This window comes from Heloderma suspectum, chromosome 5, assembly GCF_057233095.1.
Source record: "Heloderma suspectum isolate Gila_16-S chromosome 5, 16-S_ref, whole genome shotgun sequence".
NCBI lineage: Eukaryota > Metazoa > Chordata > Lepidosauria > Squamata > Helodermatidae > Heloderma > Heloderma suspectum.
The window spans coordinates 143,289,751-143,307,453 of record NC_139462.1 but is presented as its reverse complement, the minus strand read 5'-3'; positions in this window follow the sequence as shown (position 1 = coordinate 143,307,453).

Sequence of the window (17,703 nt, the reverse complement as noted above, 5' to 3'; positions counted from 1 at the left end):
TGTATAATTCATATACATGCATGATGCATGACATACAGCCATGTCTGGTTATAAATAAAAACCAGACAGCCAGAAACGTAAGGAAGGTCAAAGGAACTAAAAGCAGGAAAGAGGCACCAGTCGATCCTCCAGATTTTCAAAACAAACAAAGCCTTTTGTGGAGAGGAGGGTGAAAGAGGCCCTTGTGACAGGATTGTACTGGGCCCAGAAAAAGGATGCTTCGATCCCAGTGGAAGCTGGTGACTGATTTCTATGTGTGAATCCATTCTGGGTTTCAGTCAGAACCAGCCAGAACTCTAAAGGAGCCATCCAAGGTACAGAACCTATTTGGGGATAGGTTTCATCACCTTGGATAGCTCCTTTAGTGTTCTGGCCAGTTCTGACAGAAACCCAGGATGGATGCATAACCCCGCTGAAATCAGAGCCACCAGCCTCCACTGTTCGGTACAAAGAATATGCATTTATTACACTGATACGCTTCCACCCTTTGCATTAAAAACCCACAACATAGTTTTATCTTTTTAAGTCATTTGAGCTGCAGTCCTACCCTCACTTACCCGGGAAGAAGACCCAGTGAACTCAACAGGGCTTACTTCTGAGTAGACATGTATAGGATTGCACTGTAAAAATAGTTGCAACACTGGTTCTGAGATGCCCAGGGTTGTGGGAGGCATGGACATCCATAAGCACTCAAAATACCCAGGCATGGTGGAAACTTGCAGAAGTATCCTCAACCCCACCACCCACGCTGACCTCACTCTAGGACTGAAGAATGTGTGTGTGTTTTTAAGGCATCGAAGGTACATCCAAGCCACCTCCACAGCTCTTAAAATATTACCTCTTATTTCACCCATTCAAGTAAAATCCTGCAAAAAAATAAAAATAAACAACTGCTAGTGTAAATATATATTAGTCTATGATTTCTACAGCGGAACACTTACCTACTTTCCACAAGTACAGTTAAGATGGTCTGCCCCAGGAGGTTGATGGATCCAAATGCTTTCCTGGCAGCTCTTGGGGATTTTCCTGTCACCCGAGCAGGTGATTCTGTCAACACCCTTTTTGACCTCTGGAGTGGGGAAATGGCCTGAGCAGCTGACATGATTGTGTCTGAGTGGCCTCTCCCACTGAGAAGAGCCAAAGGGGCTGTCTGGATTTCAAGGGAGCTGGGGGTGAAGAAATGAGTGGGATAGCTAGACAGATGCTAGTAGAAAATTTGAATCAAATCCAACCAAACATTAACTAGAATACATTTGAAGGCCTACTTCATGGTGGTGGTGGTGGTGGTGAAGAAATTATTCTTCTATGCCACCATGGCATCTGCAATAGTAATCCAACAGAGCTTTTTGGTTGGTCGAACACCTATTACATTCTCGCCCATGAGAAGAAAACATAGATTTCTTGATAGCCCATTGTGACCAATTTGCACCACACTTTGCAGGTAAAGGAAGGCCTGGTGTGCTATGGTCCATGGGGTCACGAAGAGTCAGACACGACTCAACAACAACAACAACAACTGCAGGTAAAACTGATGAAGCCAATGCAGACTTTGATGCCATCATTGGTACAGTTCTAGCTGATGTAGCTTTGGTCTTTGTTTGTCCAGTGATAATGGATACTTTTCAATTTGTACAATCCAAGGATGTAGACAGGATCCCTAGAAAGGTGAGACCTACCACATTTGTGCTGGACCCTTCCTCTTCCTAGCTTATAAAATTGGGTGGGGGGGCCGGCCGAGTGGGTAAAGGGAGTGGTGAATGCCTCTTTACCACAGGGTGTGATTTCATCATGCCTATAAGAGGCAGTGATGAAACTTTCATTTTTTAAAAAAAAGTCTCCCTGAACCCCACCATATTGGATAATTTCCAGCCAGTCTCCAGTATTCCATTGTATCCATCCCATTCTTGGCCAAGATGATGGACCATGAGGTGGCATCTCATCCCCAGGTGTTCCTGAATGAGATGGATTATCTAGATCCATTTCAAACTGGCTTCAGGCCTTGTTATAGGACAGAGATGGCTTTGGTCACCTTGGTGGACAATCTACACCAGGAACTGGACAGGGGGAGTACGCCTTGGTTCTGCTGGACCTCTCTGCGGCTTTCAATTCCATTGACCATGGTATCCTTCTGGACCGCCTGGGTGGGATGGGACCTGGAGGCACTGTTTTATGGTGGTTCTGGTCCTTCTTGGATAGGCATTTCCAAAAGGTGGTACTGGGGCATACCTGTTCGAAGCCATGGCCATTTGCCTATGGTGTCCCTCATAGTTCCATCTCATACCTCATGCTATTTAACATATACATGAAACTGCCAAGAGAGGTTGTCTGGGGTTTGGGGGTTCAGTGCCACCAGTATGCTGATAACACCCAGTTCTATCCCCGTTTTCCATCTAAAGCCAAGGAAGCTGTTCAAGTTCTTAATCAGTGTCTGATGTCTGCAGTGGACTGGATGAGGGCAAACAAATTTAAGCTTAATCTAAACAAGACAGAGGTGCCCCTAGTCAGTCGAAAGGCAAATCAGGGAATAGGGATTCAACCTGCCTTGGAGGAGGTTTTACACCCTTTGAAAACTCAGGCTCACAGTTTGAGTAAAGTTTTGGATTCACCCCTGAATCTAGATGCTCAGGTTTTGGTGGTGGCCAGGAGTGCATTTGCCAATTGCGCTCATTTCTGGAGATGTCAGACCTGGCCACAATGACACATGCCTTTGTTACATCCCATTTGGACTACTGCAACATACTCTACATTGGACTAAATGCAAAAAGAGAATGTATTCTCACAGGTGCCAAAGGGAAAATTATTTGTTTGAACCCAGCGTGTTTCAGAGACAAAAGCTTCTTTGTCAGGGACAATCTTATAAAATACAAATGGTGAAAACAAGCTAAGCTAGCTTACAAACGTGGTGGCTATATTCCATACACCATCAAGGCACCTTTGTAAACTGGCTTAGCTCGTTTTCAGCATTTGCATTTTATAAGATAGCCCCTGATGAAGGAGCTTTTGTCTGTGAAATGCACTGGGTTCAAAGAAGTTTCTCTTTGGCACCTTTGAAAATACATTCTCTTTTTGCATTTAATTCAGTTTGAGTGCCTGTCTTCTGGTTTTTGCTTGTGAATGTTGGACTGCCTTTGAAAAGTGGTCAGAAACTTCAGCTGGTGCAGAATGCTGCAGCCAGACTATTGACTGGGGCTGGCTACAGGAAACATGTGACTCCCTTGCTGCAACACCTTCATTGGCTACCTGTCAATTCCTGGGCACAGTTTAGAGTGCTGGCTCTGACCTGTAAAGCCCTAGATGACTTGGGACCAGGCTCTGGAACTTCTTGCCAAGGGAGGCCAGGCTGGCTCCATCTTTTTTAGCCTTCCACCATGAGGCAAAAAGATGCTTTTGTTTAGACAGGCATATGGCTTTTAAGCAGACAGTGAAGTAGGTTTCAACAGATGGGTGCTGTTTTGTTTTTTTAATTGATGTATTTTCGACTAGTTTGCTTTTATGTTTTAATTATAATTTTGTTTTTTATATTTTATTGTGGTTAGCCACAATGAGTGCTATTTGTAGCAGAAAGGTGGGATATACATAAACATTTTAAAAAGAAAATGAAGTATGCAGTACCCAAAGGCTGGGAATAATATTTTGGGCCGATCTACATTGCGCCCGCCATCGAAATGAATTCGGTGTCCCGTCGCTGGGTTAAATGCTCTCGCATTAAAATGTGATTATTCACACTCACCCATTTTCCCCATTGCAGTGCTTCATCGAATGCACAAGCTTGGTTCACACTCAAGCTCTGTGCTGTTTTCCTGCTGTTTTCCTACGCACGCTTGTCTGATCTCGGAAGCTAAGTGGGGTCGGCCCCGGTCAGTAGTTGGATGGGTGACCGCCTGGGAATCAGGCTTCCTGAACTGAGCAGGGCTTGTTGTATCCCTTCAAATGAGACTAAGTTTTACACCCTCCTATCCCCTGCTCCGGATGTTTTTTTTTTAAATTCAGGCGTTATCCTCGCAGAATCGGGGCTTCTCCACGATGTTTTTTTCTTCTAATTGAGGCATGATCTTCGAAGCTTCAAAGTTCACAACTACACACACACACAGACCAGACAAAAACACCACAATGCACAAACAACACTGACAGAAGCAAATCCAATAAGCACCACCACTAACACACAACCACCACCACACAACAGAACTCCACCCACAAATCACCACGCAGGTGCAAACGCAGATGCAGACGACATTCAGGAAGTTAGCAGGAAGTTGACGACAGATTTTGCAGAAGCGGAGCTGCAGCCCCGTTTTTTTTTTATTTGGGAGTCGGTTTTCTGAGGTTAACAAGACCAGTAAACGCGAGGAACATCAAGCACAAATACACAGAAATCACAGTCCCTGTCCCTGTCCAAGAAAACAAGACAGCGGGGGAGCGCACAGAGGGCAGGAAACATTCCAGGCGGCAATGAAAAAAAATACATAAACAATTACGAAAATAGCGGGAAAGTTCCGGCCAAGGCAATCACAACAATGGCGAGTGCGATGGAAGTTACGGGGGGATTCCCCCCTAGGGAGAAAATACGTAAGCAATCACAACAATGGTGAGTGCGGCAGAAGTTACATAGGGTCAATTCCGGCCAATGGAAACTACGTAAATATTTACGAAGAATAGTGTTTCGCGGGATGGTGGAACAGGACGGGCAGCTGTTGGGCACGGAGGATTTTTCAACGGCTGTTGTGGATTTATTTACGTAACTTCCGAGGCAAAAAAAACAACAGAGGATTTCGGAGGCTTGCGGCCAGCAGAACGGGACAGAGGATGCAAACTGCGGAAGTCAAGCGGAACGGTATGAGCACAATTCGTACATCCCTACCTATTTTACAGAGGACAGTCCTCTATTGAAGGTGTCTGGTGTTTGATGGGCTGGCCAGTCCAAGTCCAGTTAAAGATGAAATGCCCTAAGAAGGGAGTGCAGGGCCCTTGAAGTTCCCCATCAACTGTTAGCACCTAGAAAGCAGACTGGGCTGGCACACAGGTCATACTTTACCCCAGTATGGTAAATCGTATTCTTTTTCTATTTAAATTATAGTAATTATGTCTACATTTGCATCTATACATCTAAATTAGCATATGCAATCGCTATGCAAATCTGTGTGTGCTCTTTTTGCCTGGAATGAAATCAGGGTCTAGGGCTCTGCCCTGGTTACAGGCCACTTGAGACAGACTTTTCAGAAGGACCCTGGCTGTGTGCTACAGCCTGTCTGCTAAAGATTCTGGCAGAGGGGCTCAAGTTAGACAGTCCCCCAGATGGCCTGGAGGAAGTTCTGATAACAGGGTCCCTTTCCCCTGACTTCAATCATTTGGTTGTTTTCCAGCTTTTGCCTTTGACATGTCAGTGGGGGCTCACACATGCTGGAAGTGGAAGCAGGCCAGGTTTCCTGATGATGACTGAGTTGCAGCACCAGGGTGTCCAGCTGGGTGGATGCTGGTGAAGAGGGAAAAGGACAAGGTGAACGGGATAAGGAGGCCAAAGGAGACTCGGCCAAGGCTGCTGTAGGGCCTCATTGCCTTGAGGACTATAGAGAAGCCAATTAAGTCCAATGAAGAAACTGTGAGGCAGGATGGGGGCGGGGGATAGAACCAAATGTCAGGGTTTGTCATGGTCCTGTCCCTGTCATTGGTTGGAGAGGATGCTAGGTCTAGGGGACCATGAGTGGTATTAAATCTTAGTCCTACATAGAGTAGACCTATTGACATGAATGAGACTTAAGTTAGTCATAACTAACTTACGTCCCATTCATTTCAATGGGTCTACTGTATGTAGGACTAACCTCGCATACTATCCCATGGGCCCAAATGCTTCCAAGGGCCTGTGAACAATGCTGTGTATATTCTATGGTTCCCCGCAAGTGCAGAAGAAACACAGAATCCAATACTGGGTGCAGAATCCAGCATTCTGATTATATGAGCACCCAGGGCTGGGTGTACAAGCCCCTTTGTAAATGCTAAGGACTTGGTGATCAGCTATTTGGGGATCAGTTGGAGTGTGGGTTGGCATCCCCCCCACACACACACAGACACACACACTTCACTTTCTACACCAAGCAACAGATTGTCAGGAATTTAGCTTTTAAATAAAATTTTAACTAAAATGAGCTCTGGGTACATAGACTCATATGCTTTGCACACAATCCATTCAATGGGAACAGCCATGGTCCCAGTTCAATAGAGAGTGGGCACACATCGCTATTTTTAAATGTATTTTGTACCAACATTCCCCTTCCACTGAAACTCAATCCGATTTGCAAGAATATTCATTACCCAGAATTTATCAGTTCTACAGATTTTGATTTCTTGAATCTTAGTCACTGTTTCACTCAGGATTTCTCTCCTAGAGTCCAAAATTATATTTAGATACACACTCACATTGAAAAATGCAACACAGTTGGTAAGGGATATGGATACAGGAAACAACGATTCCTGAGATTTCAGTGGCTGGAAAATATTTGTATGCTGTCCAATTTACACTTCCATTTCTGCACATGCTTGCATGGATGTACCTTGGGGAAGTTGACTTGGGACTTAGGAGAAAAGACCTCTGTGGAATAGCTATTATGTAGGGAACTCATCCAGCAATGTCATGTAAAGATGAGGGCTTCTTGGCTGAAGCGAGATTCGAACGCTTAACTTCACATTACAGATGGCAGGCTGGGCTGGGGGGGGGAGGCAAGGCGAGACTCGAACTCTTGGTCTGAATCTCACCTCAGCCAAGAACTCACTAACTTGAGTTAGGCAAGTCACTACACTCTCAGAACTCAGCCCTGCCTAGAGTGGCCACTTATGAATGAGTCCTAAAAAGGACTCAAATTGGCATACAACTTGTATATGCTAATTTCTATGACTAGCTGCAAATTTAGAAATGATTTCTATAATTTAAATAGAAATATAGCAAATCTCACCACAGTGGGGATGACTGTGACCAGCTGACCTGGGTACCAGTGATGGGTACCTGGGTGCCCATCACTGTTGATGGGCAACTTCAAGGCCCTTTCAAGGCGCTCCTTTCTTATGGTTCTTTATCTTTAAACTGGAATTGGTCAGGATAGCTCTTCAAATAGAGGAGGCCTTCAGACAGAGGACTGTCCTCTTAAAAGAGGACAAATCTCTCCCCCCACCACGCCCTACCTGCAATATGAAGAAAAGAGTGGCTTTTGGGGGGTGGTTTAAGTATTACCAAGGAAGTATGTGCAGTGCTTTGAGCAAGTGAAATATTCAGTATAAATGCTACATTAGTGTTTCTCTGTTGAGGTGCCTTCATCCTGACCAGCAGGCCAGTATGTATGAAAGAGCAGAATGTGGGAATAGAATGAGACTGTGTGCACACAGTCTAGCACGCAGCATTAGGGGGGGTATACAAGACCCCCTCCACGTATTCAAAGCACATGCAGAGGGGGTGTGGGGCTGTCGTGGGCTAGCTCTGCTTACTGCCAGAACCACGTGCTGCTTCCACCCTCCCTTGACAAACATCCAACGTGAGGACGTTTTCTGTGGACACAGAGGAGAGCTCCTACACTCAAGGAGGCACCCTGTCCAATTCATTGAACTTTGGGCAGCTTTGTGTGACCTTCCTGATTGTCAGTACCAGCTCCAGGTTTGGGGGGGGGCACTGGGCAGGACGCCCTCAATGGGCCCCTGCCATCTGAGTCAGCATGCTACCTCCTTACCACTGTCATAGCTGCCCATTCATTTCCTTTGGACTCAATCCATACAACTACTCAGAGGGATATTGTTCCTTCTCCTTGCTCATCTCACAACTCATTCATCTGGAGAGGGTGAGGGAACAGACAGGGCCATTTTGCTGCCTGAAGCAGACCAGCAAATGGCGCCCCCGCCCACCGAAGTCAATTTGCATAGTATCCAAAGTAGGGTGGCCACTTATGCATTGCTAAAAAAAGAGGAAATGCATCACGAAAAAAGAGGACAAAAGAGGATACCAATTTGCATAGTGTTTGCATATGCTAATGTATATGTATTGATGTAAATTTAGAAATAATAACTATAATTTAAATAGAAATACAATACATCTCACCATGGTGCGGAGGACTGACCCGGTGACTTGTGTGCCTGTTCAGCCTGCTGTACAGATGTTAACTCTTGATGGGCAACTTCAGGACCTCTGCTCTCCCTTCATATGGTTCTGTAACTTTAAACCCGACTTGGACTTGACAGCCCTTCAAATGGAGGACTGTCCTCTGTTAAGTAGGACACCTGGCCACCCTCACCCCAAACCAGCCAAGTTACTTTAGTGCATGAGACAGAAAATCCCACATGAGCCTCCCCCTGACCTTGGCCATAAAAATACAACATTACTACAATTAAATAACTAACAATTTGATGCCTTTTGGTGACACTCCAAATCAGCTGCTTGGGGCAGCTGCCTTACTCTGCTTCATGGTAGAGCTGGCCCTATGAACAGACAATGATGGCAAGGAGGAGGAGCCATGGGGCAGGAAAATCCCCAGTAATTAAAAGCCTTGTGGGAATTTATAGCTCCTATAGAGCATGAGAACACACACCAGAGCTTGGTCTGACATTTCTCCCTGGCTTTCTAAGTACAACTGTTATTCCATAATATGACAGAGCTAACTGTCAGTACTTCCCGTAATTATGCAGGGAACAATGCTGTCTCCATGTTACATGTTTGGAAAGAAGAAGAAAAAAAGCAAAAGTCTGGACACTTGAGAATTAACAGCAAGGGTAATTATTGTCAGTTATTGTGAAAGGGTGTTGTAACTCCTACATTAAAACAGACAGCTGCTTTGAGAGAAATAAACAAAAGACAACACTAATGATATCAAGCCAAAGAGAGATGGGTTGAGGCTGTAATTTTGTTCAGAGATTCAACCAAACTTCATTTTCACCTCCATAACACCAATAACATGCCAGATGCCCTGGGGAAATGTGCCGTACCCATGCTCATTCTTTCATATGGACTTAATGCAAGGTGGCTAATGTTTAATTTCAAAAATGCTGTCACCTAGGTGGGTCCTGGCAGACACTAGCAAGACTATAGGGGGCCACTTATGCATCACCAAAAAAGAGGAAATCTATCATTAAAAAAGGACGAAAGGGGATAGCAATTTGCACAACATCTGTATATGCCAGGGCCGGCCCTATTACTAGGCAGAGTGAGGGGATTGCCTCAGGCAGCAGATGCTAGGAGGCAGCAGCAAGGTGTTGGAGGAGAGAACTGCAGGCTATGCAGGCCGCCCTGCATCCCCTAAGCTGGCCTGCTGCCTTCAGGTGTGGTGGTCAATGGTGTCCCATTGCCAGGGATGAAGAGAGATTCAACTACCAGCCCAGTTGGCTTTTGTATATGGAATGCGAGGGGGCACCATCTTGTCCTTCACCTCAACCAGCAAAATGTCTCAGGATGGCCCTGGCTTATGATAATTTATTTGTACAGATGCACATTTAGAAATAATAACTATAATTTGAATAGAAATACTTCTCACCTTAGTGGGGAAAACTGACCAGGTGATGTGTGTGCTTGCCCAGTCTACAGACCAGATGCTGCTGATGAGCAGCTTCAAGGCCCCCGTCCCCCCGCCCCTTTTATGGTTCTTTGACTTTAAGCCAGGTTTGGACAGGATAGCTCTTTAAATGGAGGACACCTTCAAATAGAGGACTGTCCTCTGTAAAGTAGGATACCTGGCCACCCAAAGAGGATTATAGATCTCAATTAAACTCCTTTGCCATCTCATTTTCCTAAAATATGTTTTTCCCATTACTCTCTAAAAGGACTGAAAAGCCTTCCAGAGAATCCAAAGACTCCAACTCATGAAGAAAAACTGTTCTTCCCAGTAGTTATTAGCTTTCACGTCTGGAAAACATGAGGTACCTAAGCTTGGATCCAAAGAGCACATAAGGAATTTGTGCTAGCCCAGTGAAATGTGACTTTTGTCCTTCTTCTTTGAATAGCTGACCCCAAACTATTTTTGAAGGTCCCCTCAGTCTCAAAGGAAGTTTGCCATGCAGCGTGGAGGACCACTTTTTCAAGACGAACAAGACGAAAACCCCCTTGGGCTTGCAGGGCTAGTTTCACGGTTCTTTGCCTCCTGGCCTGTACTTGCCTTCAAAACTTATTGTACTTTTTACAATGCAGTCACAGAAATCTTTACTAACAAAAAACCACCCCATAACTGCCCTGTTTTCTGACATAAGACAAATTAGATATTGATCATATTGTTCAAATATTATTTATCCATTCAGAAAAACTAATGAATATACATGCCACTTATCTAAGAAAACGGTAACGTAAGAAAACAGAAGGTGGAAATCTGGGACACATTTCTAAAGGGGAAGTCAAATAAATTTGCAGGGGAAGTCAGATAAATTTGCAGTTAATTACAGACCTGGATTTATTTATTTATTTATTTATTTGTGGCATTTGTATACTGCTGAATATAGTAAAATCCCTCAGTGGTTCACAGTATCAAAAGACATTTAGATACAATATCAAAAACACAACGTTAAAACACAACATGAAAACAACTATAGTAAAAGTAATTTAAGGAGCAGCAAAATGGGACGCCACAAAATGGGATGCTTAGGAGGTGCTTAAAAGATACCATATTTTCTGCCTCCCAAACTACATGAGGGATGGTTCTCCAAAGGGTGGATGCCACTACAGAGAAGGCCTGCCATCGGGGTTCTTCATGGCAACAGTCTGTTCATTTTGAAATCCTCACAGAAATTCTGCTTCATATACAGGAGGCTGAACATCCAAACATATGGCCCTCCAAGGAGTAAGTCTTCTTTAGAGCTTCTTTAGAGTTCTGACTGGTTCTGACTGAAACCTGGAGCAAGGCCTTGTCTGAAGATCTTCAGTGTCATCTGGGTATCCATAAGAGAAGGCAGCCTGCTAGGTATGCTAGTCTCAAGTTGTTTAGAGCTTTATATAATAATAACATAACCTTGTACATGGCTCAGTAGCTGATAGTGGTTTTCTCTCTTGTCTGACACAAAAACCCTGAACATAAGAATCTCAGGTCTAACTACATATTACATGCTAACTAGATATAATCTTAGCTCAATGGCTACATCTCATCTCCAAAACACTCATGGGGGTGGGGGTGAGGGATGGAATGGGAAAACAAAAGGATGGGAAAGAGGTGTTTGTTTGTTTATTACATTTCTATACTGCCCAACAGCTGAAGCTGTCTGGGCAGTTCACAAAACAAAACTTGAAACCATAAAATACAAGAACATGGTAAAATATATTATAAAACCCTTCAATTTAACTTTCCCCCTTGCCAACCCCTGCCCCAGTTCCTTCCCTCAGCAGCTTTTACCCTAGCTGGGCTTCCAGGCCTAGCCTTGTGGGGTAAACATGGCTCTAAAACCCCAATGGTGATAAAAGCGATGGAGGGAGGAAGTTTCGGGGAGAAATGTTGAGAGAGTGAACAGCTAAGCACCCACTTCCTCCATTTCTCTGCTCTAAAAGCTGCCCTCTCCGACAGATGCTTTGGAACACAGAAATAGTCATCAAATAATGATACACTTGAATGGAGCATAATGTACAACTTGGCCTTTTGACAGTTCTTTACTGTCTTCCCTCATGACTTCACAAGAAGAACTGTTTAGAATCTCCGAAGACAGAGACAGCTGGCTTTTCTAGAGAGATGTAGGGAATACACAGAGTCACTTTAAGGTAATAAAAGAGAGAGAAAATCCTCAAATGAGCTTCAAAAAGTTGCCAAAATTAACAATAAAATAAAAGCCAGTGCCAATTTTAAAGGGCAGTCATCCAGGACAGATGGTCCTTTTGGGCCAATAACACCCAAGTCATTCTCCCATAGAACAGCAGTGAGGTTCACTGCTTCAAAAGCTAAAGATGGATGGCAAAACGTAGGAGATGTTCTCCAAAAGGAAAGCAATAAAGCCACTGAACACATTGGCCACAATCCAATTCACAGTTTAATCTAATTGAAATTAGTAGATTTAGGCATGCTTAATTCTGTATTGGATCTTGGCCACTGGGTTCTCATTTTGAAACTGGGCTCTGTTTGCTGTAATAAAATGGTGCTTGTGTTAAAGACAGTTTGATGAAGATTAATCCAATGCAACTTAAACTGGCATACGTTTCTTACCCAATGAACAAAAAGACACTCCTTAACTAACAAGACAATACACACACACATATATATATGACAAAGTAACATCAAAAAGTGCATGCAGAAATAAGGCATGTAAACAATTGTAAGTGGCAAAAAGAAAAGAAAATTGCTATTCTTTCTTTAGAAAGAGAATCCATGCATTCCAAAAACAATAATTCCAAATGCAGTCATGCCTACCAAGGACCTTAATACTGCCATAAAGAAACAGTTCAGTGACATAAGATGCAATATCTTTCCCAGTTCCAATAGGAGTCAAGTCCACTGATCCATATCAAAACAGAATCTTCCTCACAGAAATTCTGCTTCATATACAGGAGGCTGAACATCCAAACATATGGCCCTCCAAGGAGTAAGTCTTCTTTAGAGCTTCTTTAGAGTTCTGACTGGTTCTGACTGAAACCTGGAGCAGATTCAATACCCCACTGACATAGAAGCCACCAGCCTCCACTGGGAACTCCCAAAATCATCCCACAAATTAACAATCCTAAACAACCCAGAAAGCAAATGACATCTTAGAGGTCTTTAGGAAAAGAATGCACCTGCAGGGCTGTTTCTTGCGTAATGATTGGGCTTAGAACCAAAAGCTTGGGCCTGCCCCAATGGATTTCTGACTCCCCCCCCCGTGAATGACAGACCCCTGCTCCCATTCCATACCACAAACTGCTTTTCAAACTTTCTTCAGTTCGAAAAGACATTTGCCCTGCAGCATACGCAGCTGATGTTGAAGAAACCCAAGTCCAAAGATCCACGGGGTGCATGGAACTAGTTGCACAATTCTGTGGATTCAGGCCACTGTCACCAGCCTTAGGTAGTGCCAATTTTCTATAAAATAAATGGGTGTGTGTGTGTACAGCCATTTAAAACACGGCATGGGTGGGGGAAGGGGATGTTGGACCCTTACACTGTCTACATTGTCACCATCCAAACTGTTTCTCTTTCCAGCTGTTTTTCTCCCAGTACAAGTTATTTCTGGTCGTGGACTCCCAACAGAAGAAAAAAAATGGCACAAAAAGTGACGTGAGCCCCTTGCATCTACCCCCTTCCCCCACTTATTCTGCCTCTGGTTGGAAAAGGAAAAGGAAAGGAAAAGTCCTTTCTTTTCCTTACAAAGGCAAAGTCACCAGTTGGTTCAAAGCAAAGTTTCTTTTTGAGTCATGAAAAGAATTGATCTTGCCTTGGAGACCTAATGAAAACACACACACACACACATACCATCAAAGCAGAGCAATGTAGGTCCTTAAAGAATGCCACAACATATAAACCTTTGGACAGGGAAATGTGTAACGTACAAAGCCACCAGTTCAAAAACACAGTTTCTGGTAGGATTGTCTTTCAGGAGTCTTGTGTCAGAGAGCCCACAATGATATTTGTTGACCTTTTATTGTTTCATCAGATGCATTCAGCACAAATGTCTTTTGATCTGTTCTTTTAGATCCTTGGGATAATTGGTCTGCTTGAGAATATGACTGCACTTCGGAAGATATTTATGCATTCAAGAAAATGGGATAAAAGTGCTTTATTTTAAAAGAAAAAGTTCTGGTCTCTTGTGGTTCGTGCTAATGTATTTGATTGACTTATGATAAACCACTCAGGGGCAATTACTTAAGAAAAAGGGAAGGTTATTGTTTTGCTGTTCTTTCTTTCATTTCTCTTGGAAGGAAACATTCATGAATTGCAACAGCAAAAGCAAAATGTAGAAATGTTGGGTTGGAACCAGGAACCACCTTCTGTGGATGAAAGGGCTCCACTCATGGAAGGTGCCTCCAACCGATTTTCAGGGATCTTCCTCCTGCTGCACTACAGCTCATCCCATTCAGATGGGTCTCCTGACCCACTGTGTAGCATTTTCAGGAGGCTGGAGGGGCTGCCACAGGGAAGATGGGGCTGGAAAGTCTGCTTCCACCAGCCCAGTTGCACATACCTAAATCTGGATCCAACCCAATGGCTTTTGAAATGCATCAAGATCTCTATGGATTTGTAGTCACTCTCATGTTGGTATCAAGTGTATCTTGTCATCATTATCATCACCCATTTATTGTACAAGCCTAAGGCCATGACAAAAGTGCTGGTATTAACATTCAAAGCCCTAAATGGCTTGGGGCCAGGTTACCTGAAGTATCGTCTCCTCCCATATACACCTGCCCGGATCCTAAGACCATCCTCAGCGGTCCTTCCCCTGGAGCCCCTGCCAAAGGAAGTGAGGTGTGTGGCTACCAAGAAGAGAGGCCCTTTTCTGCTGTGGCACCTCGGTTGTGGAATTAGCTTCCCAGAGAGGCTCACCTGGTGCTGACATTATGCTCTTTTCCGCACCAGGTCAAGACATTTTTATTTTCCTAGGCATTTTCATTTTTCAGTTTCCGTTTTAAATCTGGTATTGTATTTTAAATCTTTGCACTGCAGCTAGACTCTATTTGGTTATTATTTTTATTTTATTTATACTGTAGTTTTAAACTTTTTAATTTTTACATTGTATTTTATCATCTTGTATTTTATGGTTTTAATTGTTGTGAACCATACAGACAGCTTTGGCTATTGGGAGGTATAGAAATGTAATAAATGAATAAATAGAATTATCTCATCAAAAAATGCCAATAAGTATGTTGTCACTGGCAAAGGTTCTTGTTTCTGTTAGATTAGTAGCACACTAAAAGGTGGACCAGGGATGCTTCCATGTGGGCCTTCTGTTGTGGAATTATCCTGCCTCATTCACAGAATTCTACAGTGGCTCTGGACAAACATCAGCTTGTAACCCTCCCATGTTTTCCCATTGCTTCTTCTGTCCATTAAGGTTAAGGAAGAAAAGACAGAATAGCTGTACAATGTCTTTTCAATGATAGCATGAGGAGCCCTCCATCTGGAAGCACCTCAAGTGTGACCAACCTGTGGCATGGATGCCCCCATTGGTACAGGTAACGGGATGCTATGGTACATGTTTATGTGTGGACCTTAGTCACAACAAAGGGTGTTAATATAATCCTCATGATTAAAGTGTCGGAATTGAAATGGGTAACTGGGACATCAAGGAGATATCAGGGGCAGACAGACAGACAGAATATTTGAACATTATTAGAGCTATTATATTATTCCATATGGACATTTAACATTTACTTGGAATTCTTGTTCCACTATATGTCCTTTGCTTTAAACAAGTTACCAGAACATTGAATGTACTTCCGTATATGTAGTATGGACCATTCATGTATGTAACCCCTCGTCTCAGGTCCCCTGCTGCAGAGTTCAGGGTGGTCTGAAGTCCTTATTCAAAAGTCCTTATACTTTTGGGACCAATGTTTTTGTCTAAGGAAAGTTTGGCTAGATGTTCAGTGTACACAAATATTCTCCAGAGAGGCATCCTCCATGTGCCACTTGTAGATCTGGGTTTTAGGTTTCCAGTTGATAGCATTCTTGCGCCTTGACAGTTCCTTTCTTCATGCCATCAATCTCTACAGAGAATGAAACGGTAGCTACAACTCTCCTGGTATGAAAGCCTGTTTTCCCAGCATTTGCATTTTTGCATTTGCTCTTAGAACGTGTTCAGCAGAATACCTTCAAACAAGAGCAGCTCAAATTGCTCTCAGAATAGTTTCTACATGGATTTTGAGCCACTGAACGTCAGTTCTCAGAAGCATACTGTTCAGATGCACATTCCCTAGCCCTTAAAAAATGTTCACTTCTTCACACAAGAGAAAAATCGCAGTTGTGAATGGATCATTGATCTACTTCAGCCTTCCCCAACATCTGGAGGGCACAGGTTGGGGAAGGGTGGTCTTCTTCCATGACACTTTCCCTAGATAAATGTTGGCTCTTTTAGACCTCTGATGCGTTCATTCCTTATATGACTTTCCTCCACACCATGGTCAGAGAACATTTGGGTTGGCCAGTTGACAGGATCCCCAATCCAAGAGCCACAGCCACCATCTTGGCTCTCAATGCCTATGACCTAGCCAGGCCCTACGTCAAGTAACGATGTACCCCAGGGCCCTGTGTAACTGTTTAGAGGAGTCTGAGGCTCTCTCTCACTTTGGACACCCTGCATCCTCTTACTTCCATGAGCTTCTGTGTCCCCCCCCAAGACTCTCTCCTCCCTTCACTGAGAATTAAAGAACCGCCCTAAAATGAATTGCCTGAGGACCCCAACCAGCTTCAGAGGCCTTGCTCTGAATCTCTCTTAGTGAAATGGTGGGCAGACACAGGGAACAGGACCTTTACACGGGTGGCATTAGAACTGTGGGAGGGAGTGCCCTCCCGGAGAGATCTGCCAGGCTCCTTCTCTTCCTGTGTTTAGGCAGACCTTAAACCAGGGGTGCAGAACCTCTTTCATCCCGAGGGCTGAATTCCATGTCAGATAAGCTCTTGGTGGTGGGTGGGGCCAAAAGCAAAAGGGGCAGGGCCAAAATAGAAAAAATACCAGCATATGTTTTCTTGAATCTCTTCCTGTCAGTAACTAAGCCTTGGGAGAGGCATTTCAACCTTTGAGAAGAGGGAAAAGACTGCACAAATGCTGGGGACGGTGCAAAAGTTGGAACAGGCCAGAACAGAGCCTTTATTTAAAACACACACACACACACACTGCGCCAAAACCAATGATATGTGTTAGAAACACTTGAGAACAAGCTTATTGCATCACTCCCATCTACTCATGTGTGGCTGGTGAATTTGGTTGGTTTGGCTTACTTGGAAGCTGGTGTTTCAGGCCATTCTGTTCTGTTCTGGATGGGTTCTGGTCATTATGGGCTTAATAATATAATATTACAAAGGTTTCGGTCATAAGAACATAAGAAGAACCATGCTGGATCAGTCCAAGGGTCCAACCAGTCCAGCACTCCATTCACACAGTGGCCAACCAGCTGTCGACCAGGAACCTACAAGCAGGGCATGAGTGCAACAGCACCCACCCCCTCATGTTCCCCAGCAACTGGTGTACATAGCCTCACTGCCTCTGATACTGGAGGTAGCACATATCCATCAAGACTAGTAGCCATTGATAGGCTTTTCCTCCAGGAATTTGTCCAACCCCCTTTTTGTTGTTTTTCAGTCGTTAAGTCGTGTCCGACTCTTCGTGACCCCATGGACCATAGCGTGCCAGGCCTTCCTGTCCTGCGCTCTCTCCTGGAGTGTGCTCAAGTTCATATTCATTGCATCAGTGATGCTATCCAGCCCTCTCATCATCTGCCGTCCCCTTCTCCTTTTGCCTTCAATCTTTCCCAGCATCAGGGTCTTTTCCAGAGACTTTTCTCTTCGCATTAGGTGGCCAAAATATTTGAGCTTCAGCTTCAGTATCTGTCCTTCCAATGAGCACTCAGGGTTGATTTCCTTTAGGATTGACTGATTTGACCTCCTTGCAGTCCAGGGGACTCGTAAAAGCCTTCTCCAGCACCACAGTTCAAAAGCATCAATTCTTCGGCACTCAGCCTTCCTTATAGTCCAGCTCTCACAGCCATACGTTACTACTGGGAAAACCATAGCTTTGATTATACGGACCTTTGTCAGCAAGGTAATGTCTCTGCTTCTTACTGTGCTATCTAGGTTTGCCATAGCT